This window comes from Polypterus senegalus, chromosome 9 (assembly GCF_016835505.1).
Source record: "Polypterus senegalus isolate Bchr_013 chromosome 9, ASM1683550v1, whole genome shotgun sequence".
NCBI classification, from domain to species: Eukaryota; Metazoa; Chordata; class Cladistia; order Polypteriformes; family Polypteridae; genus Polypterus; species Polypterus senegalus.
The window spans coordinates 107,872,917-107,889,484 of NC_053162.1; positions in this window are offsets into that span (position 1 = coordinate 107,872,917).

Genomic DNA, 16,568 nt, shown 5'->3' on the forward strand with positions numbered 1-16,568 from the left:
TGAGACAATCAGACCATGTGCATGTGCTGGCAAGACAATGGATGGTTGAGTGACTGCCTCACGTTAACCCAGAGAAGAGTGGTCTTCTCACACCATTGCTTGCACCTAATCCACTCCCCAGTTTAAAATTGGTGCAGTGCCACGGACCATACTTCACACTTGCTAGGCTTAATTTACTTTAATTTACATCTGTTGGTTGTAACCTATTAGTTATTCCCTGAAGAAGGCCCATTTGTAATAGAATTAAATTTTCTTTTTATTTTCAGTTTTTGCTAACATAAACTTTAAATTTAAACCTGTCAGTTTCCTGCTTACATTTTTATCCTTTTAGGTCATTCATTGCATTTCATCTGATTAAATCTGAAGAAAAACAGAGGTGTTCTAAAACCTTTATATACACTCACTGGCCACTTTATTAGGTACACTTACTAGTATTGGGTTGGACCCCATTTTGCCTTCAGAACTGCCAGAATTCTCTTGAACTGTTGATACAAGGCAGGATGGATCCACGCTGTAATGTTGTTGATGCCAAAGTCTGACTCTACCATCTGAATGTCACATCAGAAATTGAGTCTCATCAGGCCAGCAACCTTTTTCAAATGTTCTATTTTCCAATTTTTGTCTCCTGCTACTGTAGTCCATCTGCTTCAAGGTTTGACATGCTGTGCATTCGGAGATGCTCTTTTTGTTTACCTCAGTTGTAACGAGTGGTTATTTCAGTTACTGTTGCCTTTCTATCAGCTCAAACCAGTCTGGCCATTTTCCACTGACCTGTCATCGACAAGGCATTTTTGTCCAGAGAACTGCCGCTCACTGGATATTTTCTCTTTTTTGGACCATTCTTTGTAAACCCTTAGAGATGGTTGTGTGTGAAAATCTCAGTAAATCAGTGATTTCTAAAATACTCGGATCAGTCCCTCTGGCACCAACAAACATGCCATGTTCAGTGTCACTTAAATCACCTTTCTTCCCCTGTGTGTATATATATATATATGTATGTATGTATGTATGTAGGGGCGGCACGGTGGCGCAGTGGTAGCGCTGCTGCCTCGCAGTTAGGAGACCCGGGTTCACTTCCCGGGTCCTCCCGCGTGGAGTTTGCATGTTCTCCCGTGTCTGCGTGGGTTTCCTCCGGGCGCTCCGGTTTCCTCCCACAATCCAAAGACATGCAGGTTAGGTGGAATGGCGATTCTAAATTGGCCCTAGTGTGTGCTTGGTGTGTGGGTGTGTTTGTGTGTGTCCTGCGGTGGGTTGGCACCCTGCCCAGGATTGGTTCCTGCCTTGTGCCCTGTGTTGGCTGGGATTGGCTCCAGCAGACCCCCGTGACCCTGTATTCGGATTCAGCGGGTTAGAAAATGGATGGATGGATGGATGTATGTATGTATGTATGTATGTATGTATGTATATATAAATATATATACATATTATATGTATGTATATATATATATACATATGTATACTGTATATATGTATGTATGTGTGTATATATATATGTGTGTATGTATATATATATATATGTGTATGTATATATATATATATATATATATGTGTTGTCACACACGTGCGCATGGGAGGCACCTAAAGGGCTTGAGTAAGGGCAGTTCCGAAGCATGCCGGGGTGTGGCAGAGTGAACTGACTCTTTTTCTCCCTTTTCTGTAGGCCATTCACAGGAGATCCCACCTCGCTCTCTTGACGTCACTTCCAGGACTGAGCCTGTGGAACAAGACCTTGCCAGCCGCGGCCCCTGTGATGTCACGTCCGGACTTGAACCAATAGCTGAAGACCATGACCCTGTTCCCTATGATCTCACTTCCTGTATTCCCCTTTAAAAACCTACACCTTTTCCCTAGTCTGTCAGTTCTGTCTTGGACTCGGTTGTGTGCACATCAGTGCAGTATTCATTTAAAAACGACTTTTGCAACCAGAAAACCAATTATATGGGTGGCTGTCCCAAACCTTTCAATGACTCTGTGTGAGTTTTGTGACAGTGTATATATATATATATATGGATGCACTGTGAGATATTGAACCCAGACACAACCACATTTCCTTAAAAGCACACTATTTAAACTAGTGTCCCCAAACACAAGTTACGCACACAACAGTGCTCCAGCACCACGACACCCTTACTCAGGCCTTCTAAGGTCCGAGGGCCACCTATCTTCCTCTTGTCACTGGAGCTTCGTCCACCTCCACCTCCCGACTTTAGTTCTCCGACTATAGGAAGGCGGCCCCTTTTATACTTACCTGGATGTGCTCCGGGTGCTTGCTGATGACCTTACGGTGGCACTTCCTGGCGTCCTTAGAAGGTCCTTCCTCCCCCTTCCCAGGTGTGGCAGAAATGTCGATCTCCCAGGCGGTGGCCATGGGCCCAAATGGGTTCGAGCCTCCTTCCTCCATCCCTGTGCTCCCCTCTTCATTCAGGGTGGTTGCCACTTTGTGGCCTGGGGGACGTATAGACCACCTCCCGGTCCTTCCAGGCGTCCCGGCTGGGTCTGGCCCCCAGCCTCCTGCCACAGCATATAAATATGTGTATATATCTATACTAATAAAAGGCAAAGCCCTCACTGACTCACTGACTCACTTACTCACTCACTCACTCATCACTAATTCTCCAACTTCCCGTGTAGGTAGAAGGCTGAAATTTGGCAGGCTTATTACTTACAGTTTACTTACAAAAGTTGGGCAGGTTTCATTTCGAAATTCTACGCGTAATGGTCATAACTGGAATCTATTTTTCTCCATATACTGTAATGGACTTTAGCTCGATGGCCGTGGGGGGCGTAGCTGCATTTCACATCATCACGCCTCCCACGTAATCACGAGAACTGACTGTGAACGCAGTACGTAGAAAAGAAGGAAGAGCTCCCAAAAAGCGCTGAAAAAAAACACATACAAGCTTATTCATAAGTGCAGCTACTGTGGAAACAAAGCTCGGTGTAAACCATAAGTTTAAATTAAGTTTATGGACACGCTCCAGCTGCCGTTTGTCATGCCTTCGTCGAATACTTTATTCGCAAGATACAAGTTTAATGAGAAGACACGAGGTATAAACGAGACTTTGGATCACTTTGTAATGGAGTTAAAATTGCTGTAGCATGAAACTTTTAAGTGCCAGGTCTTAGCTAACATTAAATAAAGCCATGGACATTGCAACATCACACAAGAGAGCAGCTCACGTGAACTGACTGAATACAGTACGAATGATCACTTCCATGCATCAAACCTGTTCAAAAAATGCATTACACAATTGACAAGGTAGGAAAAGAATATGCTCCGAGCTGAGCTCCACAGCTAACGTGGTCTTGCGGAAGCAACTTCGTCATGCTGCCACCAAATACTCACAGAAAAATCCACAAGTTAATACACACGCTGTCTCTAGAGTTTCTCCACACTCAATGTATTCCTCGCATCCCCGTTATACCCTCTGATCTCCCATTTCGATTCAGATGCCTCCAATTTCCAGTAAGGCTCTACTGCGCAATGACAAGTAATAAGTCTCAGGGACAGACCCTACAAAAGTTTGCCATTGCTCTCTCTCTCTCCTTATCTTGCTCGGTCGCCCAGCGCGTCTCTCTCCTTATCTTAGGAGGATCCACAGTGTTGGGGAGATATACTATATTATTTCTAATATCATTAATTTTTTGATTGAAAAATACAGCAATAGTCTCACAGGTTTCACTGGAAGTATTTTGGAGGCATTCCTTTGCAGTACCTGGGTTTAGCAGAAGATGAATTGTAGAGAATAAGATTTTGGGATTGCTAGCATTGTTATTTATAATCTTAGAGAAATAGCAGTGCCTCTCAAGACGGACTGTCTTATTGTATTCTGTTATTTTAACCTTCAATATCTCATAGTGGATAGTTAGTTTAGTTTTTCTCCATTTATGCTCAGCTCTACGGCATGTTCTCTTTAAATCAGACACTCTTTGGGTCTTCCATGGTATAACAATGCTAGAAGATTTTTTAACTGTCTTTTCAGGTGCAACTGTGTCAACAGCAGCTCTCACCTTAATATTAAACTTTTTCACCTTGCTATTTACATTATCCTCGCTATTAAAATTAGCACTATAAACAGACTATAAGCAAGACGGTTCAGTTCACTTCTGTATCGATTTCAAGCACTTGAATAAGGTCTCTAAATTTGATGCTTATCCAATGCCCCATGTTGACGAGCTGTTGGAAAAGCTGGGACAGACGACCTATATCTCCACGCTAGATCTCACGAAAGGTTATTGGCGGGTGCCAATTCTAGATGCTGGCAGTTGTGAGAAAACAGCATTTGCGACTCCTGACGGACTTTATTAATTTATGAGACTCCTGTTTGGTCTTCATTGGGCACCTCTAACTTTCCAGCATATGATGGATCAGATCTTGCGTCCTCATTCTGAATAATCCCGGGCATACCTTGATGATGTCGTGATTTTCAGCTGTGATGGACAGCCAGGGATCTTGCCCGGACGGGACACCCTTTTTAGGAGAATACCGGGGGAATGGGCATACTGCCAGGAATACCTCCCCTGGGACACGAGAGGGCAGGCCCCTTGGGTTACATCGGGGCCACGGAATTGGAGCTTAGAAGCTCAAACCGGTGCGGGTCCATGGCCACCGCCAGGGGGCACCAGGACAGCTCCACAGTCTGGACATGCAGCATATCTGCCACGCCCGGAAGTGCTGCCAGAAGAGGACCAGGGTTTTGGTGCAGCACTTTTGCCACACCCAGAAGTGCTACCAGATGTTAATCAAGGGGCACCTGGAGCACTTCTGGGTACACTATAAAGGAGGCCGTCTCACTCCACTCAGAAGCCAGAGTCGGGAGGAGGAGGACAAAGCTTGGGAAGAAAGGAGTCTGAGTAGAAGGACTGAGTACTGTTGGAGCACTGTGCAGGACGTGATAAATAAGATGAGTGTGTGTTTTAGACATATGGTGTCTGTCTGTCTGTGCAAGGGGCCCGTCTTCTACATGAAATCCCAGATGCAACCCTCTGCCTGTTAAAAATGCGGGGACCCCTGTTAAAATAATTTGTGGAAACAGGCCGGCACAGCAGACGAAAGCATGCACACGCTACAGCACGCACACCCGGCAACAAGCAGCAGTCTGAGAGCCCAGAGGTTCACAGAAGCACCGTTTTACCGATGGGGAAGAGGAAGAGCAGGCGAACCCTAAGAGTGGCGAATCCCCAGGCATGTGTCGTCATTGAGGACACCCGGGTCGGCGCAATGGCTGAAGAGGCCGTCCGGAAGCAGCTCTCTCCAGGAGACGGAGTTCAGGAGGTAAGTCTCGCGCATGGGGACTATCGGTCCGGCGGAGCTTACCCCTCCGTCCCCTGGTCTTGCTTTTTAGCAGCGGATTGCCCAAATCCACGTCTGTGGCCAAACCATGCCGACCCGTGGTGTGATAACGAGACGACCGCGGAAGAGGATGAGGGATCAATGCGCGGTGAGGAACAAAGGCCGGAAGAAGAGCACCTGTCAGCTTGTCTCCTCACAGGGCCTACGCAAAGGCAAGAAGAGGCAGTGGAGGACCGGATAGCCCTCTTCGAGACAGGCAAGGGATTGGATGGCTTGTGTCAGATGCCCGTCGCTGATTGGTCTAAGGCGGGGCCGATGTACTGTATGTCAATCCCAAGTATGAGGAAGACCCAACTGAGTTTGCGCAAGCAGCGCAGCAGCTCTGTGGCTCGCAGCTGACAGGTGAGTGTGAGAAAAGCATGAATCCACCGCCAGCTGGCTTAAGTGACTTGTTGCTGGCTGTACAGGAGTTGGAGAGAGTCTTTCGTCCTGTACAGCCTCTTTTACAGATTATGTGTGACTTGTAAGGTGTAATCAAGACGCTGGAGGAGACTGCGGACGTGCCCCTGAGAGCCGTACTGGGGTGGTTGAGGCGGCGCGACATGGGATTCTCCAGCCAGTCTGATGCCTGGGTACAGGTGATACCAGTACCAGACATAATAACGGAAACCCTAGCGAAAAGAACCAGGATGTAACGGAACGGATTCAAGTAGCAGGGATTCCAACAATAGACGCAGCAGTGATGACGGATTGCGCGGTAGGGGCAGAGCACGTATAGAACGCTGTCTGATCAGCGTCAGTTGTCAGACTGCCCCACCCCAAAAACCGGCGACCGTTTCACACCGGTCTACAGGGGTGCAGACAGCATGGGGTCTCTTTTCATTTCTTAAGGAGACTCAGACTGTCGCGTTGCCCCAGAGAGAAAAGGGGAGGACCCGGAAGGGTAAGAATGGTCCTCCCAACAGGGTGATCCGTGAGCTGATGTGCTCACAGATGAATAAAGGGAGGAAGGAGATCCTTAACCCGGCTGGAGACGAGATGGAGCGAATGTTCCCATCCTGTTTTCACTTCCGGAGGGCACGGAGACAAGGAGAGTGCTGGTGTTATGACTGTCACAGTTTTGGGAATGGTTGGCGACACTGTCCGTATAAGGATAGGAGGGACGCCTGGAAGTGGCGTCAGGGCAGGGTCTCCCCTCCCTTTTCTTGCTTATGTTTTGCAGGGCAGACACACGGACTAGGTCATACACATTTAGAACGTCTTCAGGCTGTCCTTGAAAGTTTTAGACAGGCTGGCTTAACAGCTAACACTAAGAAGTGTAAATTGAGTATGTCTGAGACTCATTATTTGGGTTATTCCATGGGTGGGGTTTACTTCGGCCACAGTTTAAAAAAGTGAAAGAGTAGCTCGCTTACCCACATCCAAAAACGCAGAAACAGGTACTTGCTTTTCTGGGGCTTGCTGGTTATTACCCAAGATTCATCCCTGACTTCGCAAATAGGGCTGCTCCATTACATTTTTTCAGAAATTACTAGAGGCAGGAAAAACCGCCCTATTTTATGGACAGAAATTTGTGAACATTCCTTTTGTGGTTTGAAAACTGCTTTGTCTTCTTATCTGGTTTTGCAGAATCCTGATTTCTCTAAGGATTTTGTTCTACAGACGGACGTAAGTGCATTTCGTGTAGGCGGGTCCTGTCCCAGGTTTTTGATGAGGAAGAGCACCCTATCACATATTTGAGTAGGAAATTTTTTCTAGGGAACGCAATTATTCGACTATTGAGGAAGAATGTATGCCGATTAAATGGGCTATGGAAGCACTTTGTTATTATTTATGGGGTCGAAATTTCACATTAGTGACAGATCACTTCAACGGTTATACCGTCAGAAAGATACAAACTCCCGTCTCATGAGATGGTTTTTGGGCTTGCAACCTTACAGTTTTACAGTTATGCATCGACCTGGCTCTGAGCACGTTAACGCAGACATATTGTCATACCTGTTTGGACCAGGTTTGTGGAGTCGCTTGATTCATGAAAATATAAATAAAGCTGAGGGAGGGAGTGTGAGCTGGGGGGCTGATCGCACCCTCAGAGAATATAGACATTCCTGCGAAAACCCCCGAAAAATGTTTATGGACTACCTTCACATTGCTCCTTACCTTACTTGCGACTCTGTCGCATGATAAGCCTCTCGTGCGCGCGGTACTCTGCATACTTAAAAGCCTGTACGACACCTGTTAGTTTTGGAATTGATTGTTTTGCTTGTCTCTCTCTCAGACACTCTAATACAGTTAGGTCCATAAATATTTTGACAGAGACAACTTTTTTCTAATTTTGGTTCTGTACATTACCACAATGAATTTTAAATGACACAACTCATATGCAGTTGAAGTGCAGACTTTCAGCTTTAATTCAGTGGGATGAACAAAACTATTGCATAAAAATGTGAGGCAAATAAAGCATTTTTTAACACAATCCCTTTATTTCAGGGGCTCAAAAGTAATTGGACAATTGACTCAAACGCTATTTCATGGGCATGTGTGGGCAGGTCCGTCATTATGTCATTATCAATTAAGCAGATAAAAGGCCTGGATTTTATTTGAGGTGTAGTGCTTGCATGTGGAAGATTTTGTTGTGAACAGACAACATGCGGTCAAAGGAGCTCTCCATGCAGGTGAAAGAAGCCATCCTTAAGCTGCGAAAACAGAAAAAAACCATCAAAGAAATTGCTACAATATTACGAGTGACAAAATCTACAGTTTGGTACATCTTGAGAAAGAAAGCAAGCACTGGTGAACTCAGCAACGCAAAAAGACCTGGATGTCCACGGAAGATAGCAGTGGTGGATGATCGCAGAATTATTTCCATGGTGAAGAGTAACCCCTTCACAACAGCTGACCAAGTGAACAACACTCTCCAGGAGGTAGGTGTATCAATATCCAAGTCTACCATAAATAGAAGACTGCATGAAAGTAAATACAGAGGGTGCACTGCATGGTGCAAGCCACTCATAAGTCTCAAGAATAGAAAGCCTAGATTGGACTTTGCTAAAGAACATCTAAAAAAGCCAGCACAGTTGTGGAAAAACATTCTTTGGACAGATAAAACCAGGATCAACCTCTACCAGAATGATGGCAAGAAAAAAGTATGGAGAAGGCGTGGAACAGCTCATTATCCAAAGCATACCACATCATCTGTAAAACATGGTGGAGGCAGTGTGATGGCTTAGGCGTGCATGGCTGCCAGTGGCACTGGGACACTAGTGTTTATTGATGATGTGACACAGGACAAAAGCAGCTAAAGGAATTCTGAGGTGTTCAGAGACATACTGTCAGCTCAAATCCAGCTAAATGCAGTCAAATTGATTGGGCGGTGTTTCATGATACAGATGGACAATGACCCAAAACATACAGCCAAAGCAACCCAGGAGTTTATTAAAGCAAAGAAGTGGAAAATTCTTGAATGGCCAAGTCAGTCACCTGATCTGAACCCAATTAAGCATACATTTCACTTGTTGAAGACTAAACTTTGGACAGAAAGGCCTACAAACAAACAGCAACTGAAAGCCACTGCAGTAAAGGCCTGGCAGAGCATTAAAAAGCAGGAAACCCAGTATCTGGTGATGTTCATGAGTTCAAGGCTTCAGGCTGTCATTACCAGCAAAGGGTTTTCAACCAAGTATTAGAAATTAACATTTTATTTCCAGTTATTTAATTTGTCCAATTACTTTTGAGCCCCTGAAATAAAGGGATTGTGTTAAAAAAAATACTTTAGTTCCCTCACATTTTTATACAATCTTTTTGTTCAACCCACTGAATTAAAGCTGAAAGTCTACACTTCAACTGCATCTGAGTTGTTTCATTTAAAATTCATTATGGTAATGTACAGAGCCAAAATTAGAAAAAAGTTGTCTCTGTCCAAATATTTATGGAACAAACTGTATGTATCTCTAATATATATGTATGTATGTATATATATATATATATATATATATGTTGTCACACACATGCAACTAGGAGCGAGCTGAGTGGACCAAGTGGAAGTGATTACCTGCCAGGCTAGGGCTTGGTGGGTTGCTCTAAACCTATTTCTGTTATCTCTGCAGACCAAATACGGGAAAGCCTGCCTGATTTAATGTCACTTTCTGTTATGGCGCCCAAACTGATTTCACTTCCTGTTCCAGTCAAATGACATCACTTCCAATTTACAGCATATAAAATCTCCATCTTTTTAAACCAGTTCAGTTCAATCTGGGAACTCAACCTGAGAGTATCCTCTTGTTTCTTTAAACCTTTTGCAGCCAGGGACAATATACAGGTGGCTGCCCCAATCCTTTTTCAGTGTGTTGAGACTCATTCTTTTACAGTAGCGTAGTCAGCAGGATGACCTCCTTGTGGAACCTGAAGCCAAACCAAAACAAACTCTCAACACATCATCTTCCCAAACAACTGAAGACCTATCAGGTAGGAGAGTACCGTTCTCGTGTTGCCAAGCTGGTGTCTGACGGTGTGTGTAGGGGGATCTGGACCATGTTCCGACCCAGTTCTCCCTAAAGAGAACCTGGGACCATAGGCAGAGGACCTACAGACGAGGGCCAGGTTCAGAAAGGAACACACTGGGGACTTATTATGGGCTCCTGAGGATGGGGACCGACCCAACGATCTCCACAAAGGAAAAATCCGTTGAGAAAGGTGGGGGCGGCTCGGGTCGGCATGTGAGGGATATAATGAAATGGGAATATAACCCAGAGTCTCTCCAAAAACAGACCATGACACTGTGGCAGAAAGTCAGGTGCTGGCTACGGCCATATAATAAAAATGCCCAAAACACTGTGTAAAAAGTGGCCTGTACCATATTAATAAATAGCCTTCCCGCTAAGCTTGCCCAGCTGACCTGGGGACATTTGTGCAATACCATGGACTTCCTGGTGGGGATCCTTAACACCTTGATAGAACCAGAACGGGATCCCTGTGAACCCAGATGGAGTTGTGTCCCTAACTCAGAGTCCTACTCTTTCATTGCGGAGCATACTTTGGGGAACTCAGATGCACTGCGGAGGGCTTCACGAGGTGACAGGAGGGTCTGCAGAGAGAAGCAGGGGTGGGAGCAGAGTGCTCTTGCTAATCCTCTGGCCTTTTTGCATACAGGAGAAGCGCTAGTCAATAGCCATAAAGTAGCGTCTTTATTTGACTCTGGCAGTAACATTTCCATTGTTGCTCTCCATTTAGTGTTGCCGCGACAATGGTTAAAAGCAAAGACCCGTCTAACTTGTATTGGCTGTTACATCTGCCAAGATGGCATCGTGAGGAAAATGATGGTGGGTAGAGATTGGTCAGACAAAAACTGCGGCATATCACTTACTCTTGTTATGGACGCCGACACCGTGTCCTCAGCTACCTCCATGCCGTATACACAACCGATAGAGGAGCAGAACATGGCCTCAGAGAATGACGTGGAAACAGCCGGGCAGTCGCAGCGCGATACATCATCACCAAGCACCACTCCAGCTTGGACTGAAACCACACCCCTTGAGGTTGAGTCAGATCCCCTCAGTCGTCTGCAGTTTCAGTTTAGGCAGATCCCAGCTTCATTTAAAAGGGATCAATGAAAACATGACTCCCTTAAATTTTGCAAAAAATGCAGTGGTCTTAATAGATGGCCAACGCACAACACATCCCATGCCACAAGGCCCCAACTTTGTATTAAATAACGACCTTTTATATTGGGTGGCAGAACATGAAGGAGGGGTGAGGACCCTGCTCTCAGTCCCACGGATTTACCAGCGACAAGTCTGTGAACTTGCTCATACCCACCTCCTGGGAGCCCATCTGGGCCTTGATAAAACTTTAGAGCGAATTAAGCTCAGTTTTTTTTGGCCTGGGATTAATGAGGAGATCTGCCGCCTTTGCATGTCCTGTCCGGAATGTCCATTACAGCAGATTCCTAAGAGGGACCGTGCTCCTCTAATCCCCAAAAGTCTACTCCGAAAATAAGCCCTAGCATGATTTTCAGGCTGCTCAGTAATATAAGCCCTACCCCAAAAATATGCCCTAGTCAAGATCGCCAGCTGAAAGGTAAGGCTCCTAAGACCAGGTACTTCACGCGATGTGATGCGTATGCCCGAAACATCCATTAAATTCCAAAGACACCTTACCATAATATCTCTGAAAAGGATGTTTAATGATTACATCTATCAATTCGGGGACACGATTCCCTACTGCAACAGCAGCACTACCTCTCTGCCACTGTGTCACCCCATATGTGTAACTGTTAACAGTATTCATTATTTAAACAAAGTTAACAATCCATCCATCCATCCATTATCCGACCTGCTATATCTATAGCTATATAACTACAGGGTCACGGGGGTCTGCTGGAACCAATCCCTGCCACCACAGGGCGCAAGGCAGGAAACAAACCCTGGGCAGGGCACAAAGTTAACAATTCATCTGTAAACGTCACATACATATTTTAATGCGTTTCATCATGAAAGTGATATCAAGTATTAATCTAAGAATTCTAAATGTGCAGAGAGCTGGAATATCATAAATGTAATGTGTTCTGTGTGGCGATCTATTGCTGCTTGCCACTGCTGTCAGCTCAGGAGGAAGCCTCAGAAGCACGTAGCAATTTAACAACTAGGATGATGTTAACGACAGTCTACTTTAATGATAAAGTAGATTATGAGGTTAAAGTAGACATTTCGAGTTTAAAGCCAAAATTTCCACTTTAAACTCAAAATAGGCTTTTTTATTATGTTCTTTATATTTTTTTATATAAAGAAATATATAAAAATCACGAGGTCACTGATTACAAACCGCAAGATGAAAGAAAGAGAGAATATATGTGAAAAACATCATCGCACTAATGCAATATTATTTGAAAAAGAAACGCGTCAGATCAGGTGTATATTCAAACCCAATCTGATGCTGTTTGTTGTTAAATAATATTGCATGTATTGTGCGTTGACTCTGCTTCACTGAATAAGCTCACACCTTCTGTAACAGCGCCAGCATGTATTCAAACCAAATCTGACGCTGCTCGTTTTCAAATAATATTGCATTAGTGCGATGATGTTTTTCACATATATTCTCTCTTTCATCTTGCGGTTTGTAATCAGTGACCGCGAGTTTTTTTTCCCCCGATCTTGGCAGTCCCCACATGTTGCTGGATGTTGTTTCTTTTGTACTCCAGGGCATGCAGAGGACAGAATAGTACAAAGCAGTAAGTTCAGCGCTATATACAGAGAAGTCACTAGATATATAAATAAACAGGGAAGGCACTGTATAATAGATATATAAAAACACAGCTAAGGTGATAGATATATAGATAGATAGGAAGGAAAGGCACTATATGATAGGCAGACAGGGAAGCTGCTATATAATAATAAAATTACTGTTATTACTATATAGATAGACAGGGAGTTCAGGCAGGCAGGCAGAGTGGTGAAGGTTAAAAAGAAAAAAAAATAACATTTTCTCCCCAGCGGGGACTCAAACTCAGGTCTCTAAGGCATGGCAAGCCTGCTGCACTCTGAGTGAGCAAATCTTACCAGCACACCACAGAAGCTGTTGTATCATTCTTGAACCTTTTGTGAAAGTGTTTATTTGATCTTTGGACTTCAGGCTTCCCCCATTTTATAGTTTATGGCTACATTTTGTAACATTTATTACTAAAATATGAAAAAATTTCTGTTTTAACAATGTGTTTACACAGATTACTGTAGAAACGGAACACACATAAAATGCGTGTGTTCCAAATAACGATCAATTATTTCCACTCTAAAACTCCAGCAGGTGGCAGCATCATGCTGTGGGGATGTTTTTCAGCGGCAGGAACTGGGAGACTAGTCAAGATAAAGGGAAAGATGACTGCAGCAATGTACAGAGACATCCTGGATGAAAACCTGCTCCAGAGCTCTCTTGACCTCAGACTAGGGCGACGGTTCATCTTTCAGCAGGACAACGACCCTAAGCACACAGCCAAGATATCAAAGGAGTGGCTTCAGGACAACTCTGTGAATGTCCTTGAGTGGCCCAGCCAGAACCAAGACTTGAATCCGATTGAACATCTCTGGAGAGATCTTAAAATGGCTTTGCACCGACGTTTCCAATCCAACCTGATGGAGCTTGAGAGGTGCTGCAAAAAGGAATGGGTGAAACTGTCCAAGGATAGGTGTGCCAAGCTTGTGGCATCATATTCAAAAAGACTTGAGGCTGTAATTGCTGCCAAAGGTGCATCGACAAAGTATTGAGCAAAGGCTGTGAATACTTATGTACATGTGATTTCTCAGTTTTTTATTTTTAATAAATTTGCAAAAACCTCAAGTAAACTTTTTTCACGTTGTCATTATGGGGTGTTGTGTGTAGAATTCTGAGAAAAAAAATTTATTTCATCCATTTTGCAATAAGGATGTAATTTAACAAAATGTGGGAAAAGTGATGCGCTGTAAATACTTCCTGGATGCACTGTATATATTGGTTTAAATAGATCGGTTTAGATATATACATCAGTTCACATACATCCATTCAGATATATATATATATTAGTTGAAATACATCCATTTGGATATATAGGTCAGTTCAGATATTTACATCAGTTGGAATATATCGGTTGGGATTTAAGGGCAGGCACGATGTGGCCATCCAAGTTTAGCATCTCCCGTTCCCTTCATCATTGCTTCAGCATTGTTGTCATTAATGTGCATATTTTATACAAGTAGCATATGCCTGTCTGTCGCGTTTTGTTTCATAAGCCATCTTGGTTGGGGGTCCTCGATTACAAAGCACTTTTTTCCTTTTATTATTTAAAACACTTGCACAGATACCCACTTCCTTGCCCCGCTCCGTCCCGCCCCGACTTATTGTACCCGCTTCACTTGCTTCCTCTTGTCCCTCCCATGACAGATTCCTCTCAACAGCCGAGTTACCGGAAAGCATTGATCACAACCGCAGTACGCCCCATTTTTTCACCTCATGAGATGCTGGTTTATCAATGACCGAAAGCCGCCCAGTTATTTCTGTTATTCCATATTGGAAGCATTTCATTAAAGGGTGATCTGATTCAGCAAGGAACTTAGTCCCATTTGCTGAAAGAATGTTATGGAGGAAAACACTGGAGTTGCTCTATTTTTTTTAATTGTTGATCAGGGATCAGAATGACCAGAATATTTTTGCTTCACAAATAACTGATGTTTAACTGTTTTTAGAGTAAAACTGACAAAACCACATACACGCACGTACATGCACACATACACACACTCAAACTAACAAATTGTGGGTCGCACATACTACTCATTTATGGGCGATCATTTTTTCACTCCATAAAACGTTAGTTCATCATAGATAGAAAGCAGTGCTGTGATTTTTGTTATTCCTTATTGGCAGCATTTAATTTAAAGATGATTCACATCAAGAAGGAGAAAGAGTCTGACAGGACAATCTTTATTTTAGGCGTAACCACTCGCACATGCACGCGCTGACACAAGAAGAGAATATATAAACTGGCCTATCTGAACGGATTTATATATATCCAAACCGTTGTATATATATTTGAACTGGTGTATACATATCTGAAACAGCATATATATATCTAAACTGATCTATCTGAAAAGATTTATATATATATACAAACCAGCAATTTTCAACCTTTTTCATCTCATGGCACAAATAAAGTAATAAGTATAATTCTGCGGCACCCCAAAAAATATTTTTTTCTGATCTGACAAAAAAATAGGCATAATTTTTGAATGACTTACAAAAAAATAATAATAGTAATTACTTTAATCTCTTTGCTTCAAAGTGGCTTTTTAAAAAACCTTTTTTGATATCATTTATTTACGAAAGTTAAAATAAAAAAGTGCTCAAAATTATAATGTGCTGTATCTCACAGGAAGAGATGGCGATACAGGGGTAAGATTGCCGAGTCATAGTTAAATGATCATTGTTTTTTGTCTGGGGGCTTCCTTTCTGTTATTTTATTTTATTTTATTTATTTATAAATTAATTTGAGTAGTAAGAAAGGTGCTATAAAAACATAAGGAATTACTATTATTATTACTATTTTTATTATTATTATACATGTGTATGCGTGATCAAATTCAGCTGCTGCGTAGTGGGGTATATATAGGGACACTATGTGCTCGAATACCACGTGTTCATTGAAATAATTACATAGCAAGGTGCGCAAGCAATACAAACATAATGTGTATATTATTGAAGTAAAGGTTCATATAAATTGATTATATGAAATAATATTTTGTATACAAATTTTTAACAAGTTGAGACATGTAAACTGGTTAAAATACACAAAATTATACATGTATTTATTTATAGTTCACAAAAAGTGTATATATATTGTGAAGGACAGCCGGGTCCCATGCCCGGCAGGGACGCCCCTGCTGCTTATGTTCCGGGGGAGCCACCATGGGCAGTCCAATATCTCCCCCGGGACGCTTGGTGGCAGCCTCCCTGGTCGACGGTGATTCCCCAACCACCCACAGGGCTCCATGGGAGATGGAGTCCTCCATAGCTTGGTTGGGGCCTAGGGTGGCAGCTAAGGGGGGCTGTCTGCTTCCAACAGCCTGGCTGGATGAGTCTTCAGCCCCACCTGGAAGTGCAATTAGGACCAGGTGGTCAATCACCTGGAACGCTTCGGGTGGGCTATAAAAGGGCCCAGCCACCACCACTCGAGGAGCCAGAGTTGGGAGGAAGGAGACGAAGCTTGAAGAGGAGTGTTGGTAGAAGAAGAAGAAGAAGAAGAAGAAGAAGAAAATTGTGTTGTGGTATTGTGTTTGTGCTTTGGGACTGTGTTTGGGCTGTGTGGCATGGGGAAGACGTGTCCCACAGCTGAAGAGAAAAAATAAAGTCTTTGTGTTTTTATACGTGCCTCCGTGTCCATCTGTGTCAGATCAGCGCCTTTGTTACAATATTATTAAAATAATGATATAAAAATCATATATCATTCCAATAGAATGGAATAGAATCTGTGCCATAGACTTGTTTTGTTATTTCTATAAAGAAGTCTTCAATTGGTTTGGTTTAAAAAAATCTTGTGGCACTCTTGTGAACCGTTGAAAATCACTAATCTAAACCAATGAATATATATTTGAACAGGTGCTCTAAAATATCTGTGCCTCGTAAAATTCAGTTTCTTTTCTCTCAGGTGCACTGAGATGTGTATTAAATGTTATTGACGTTTTACCGAGGTGCTCTGTGATTGACAGTGGACAGAAAACTTAAAAATACTTAAAAACTTAAAATGGCATAGAAAAAT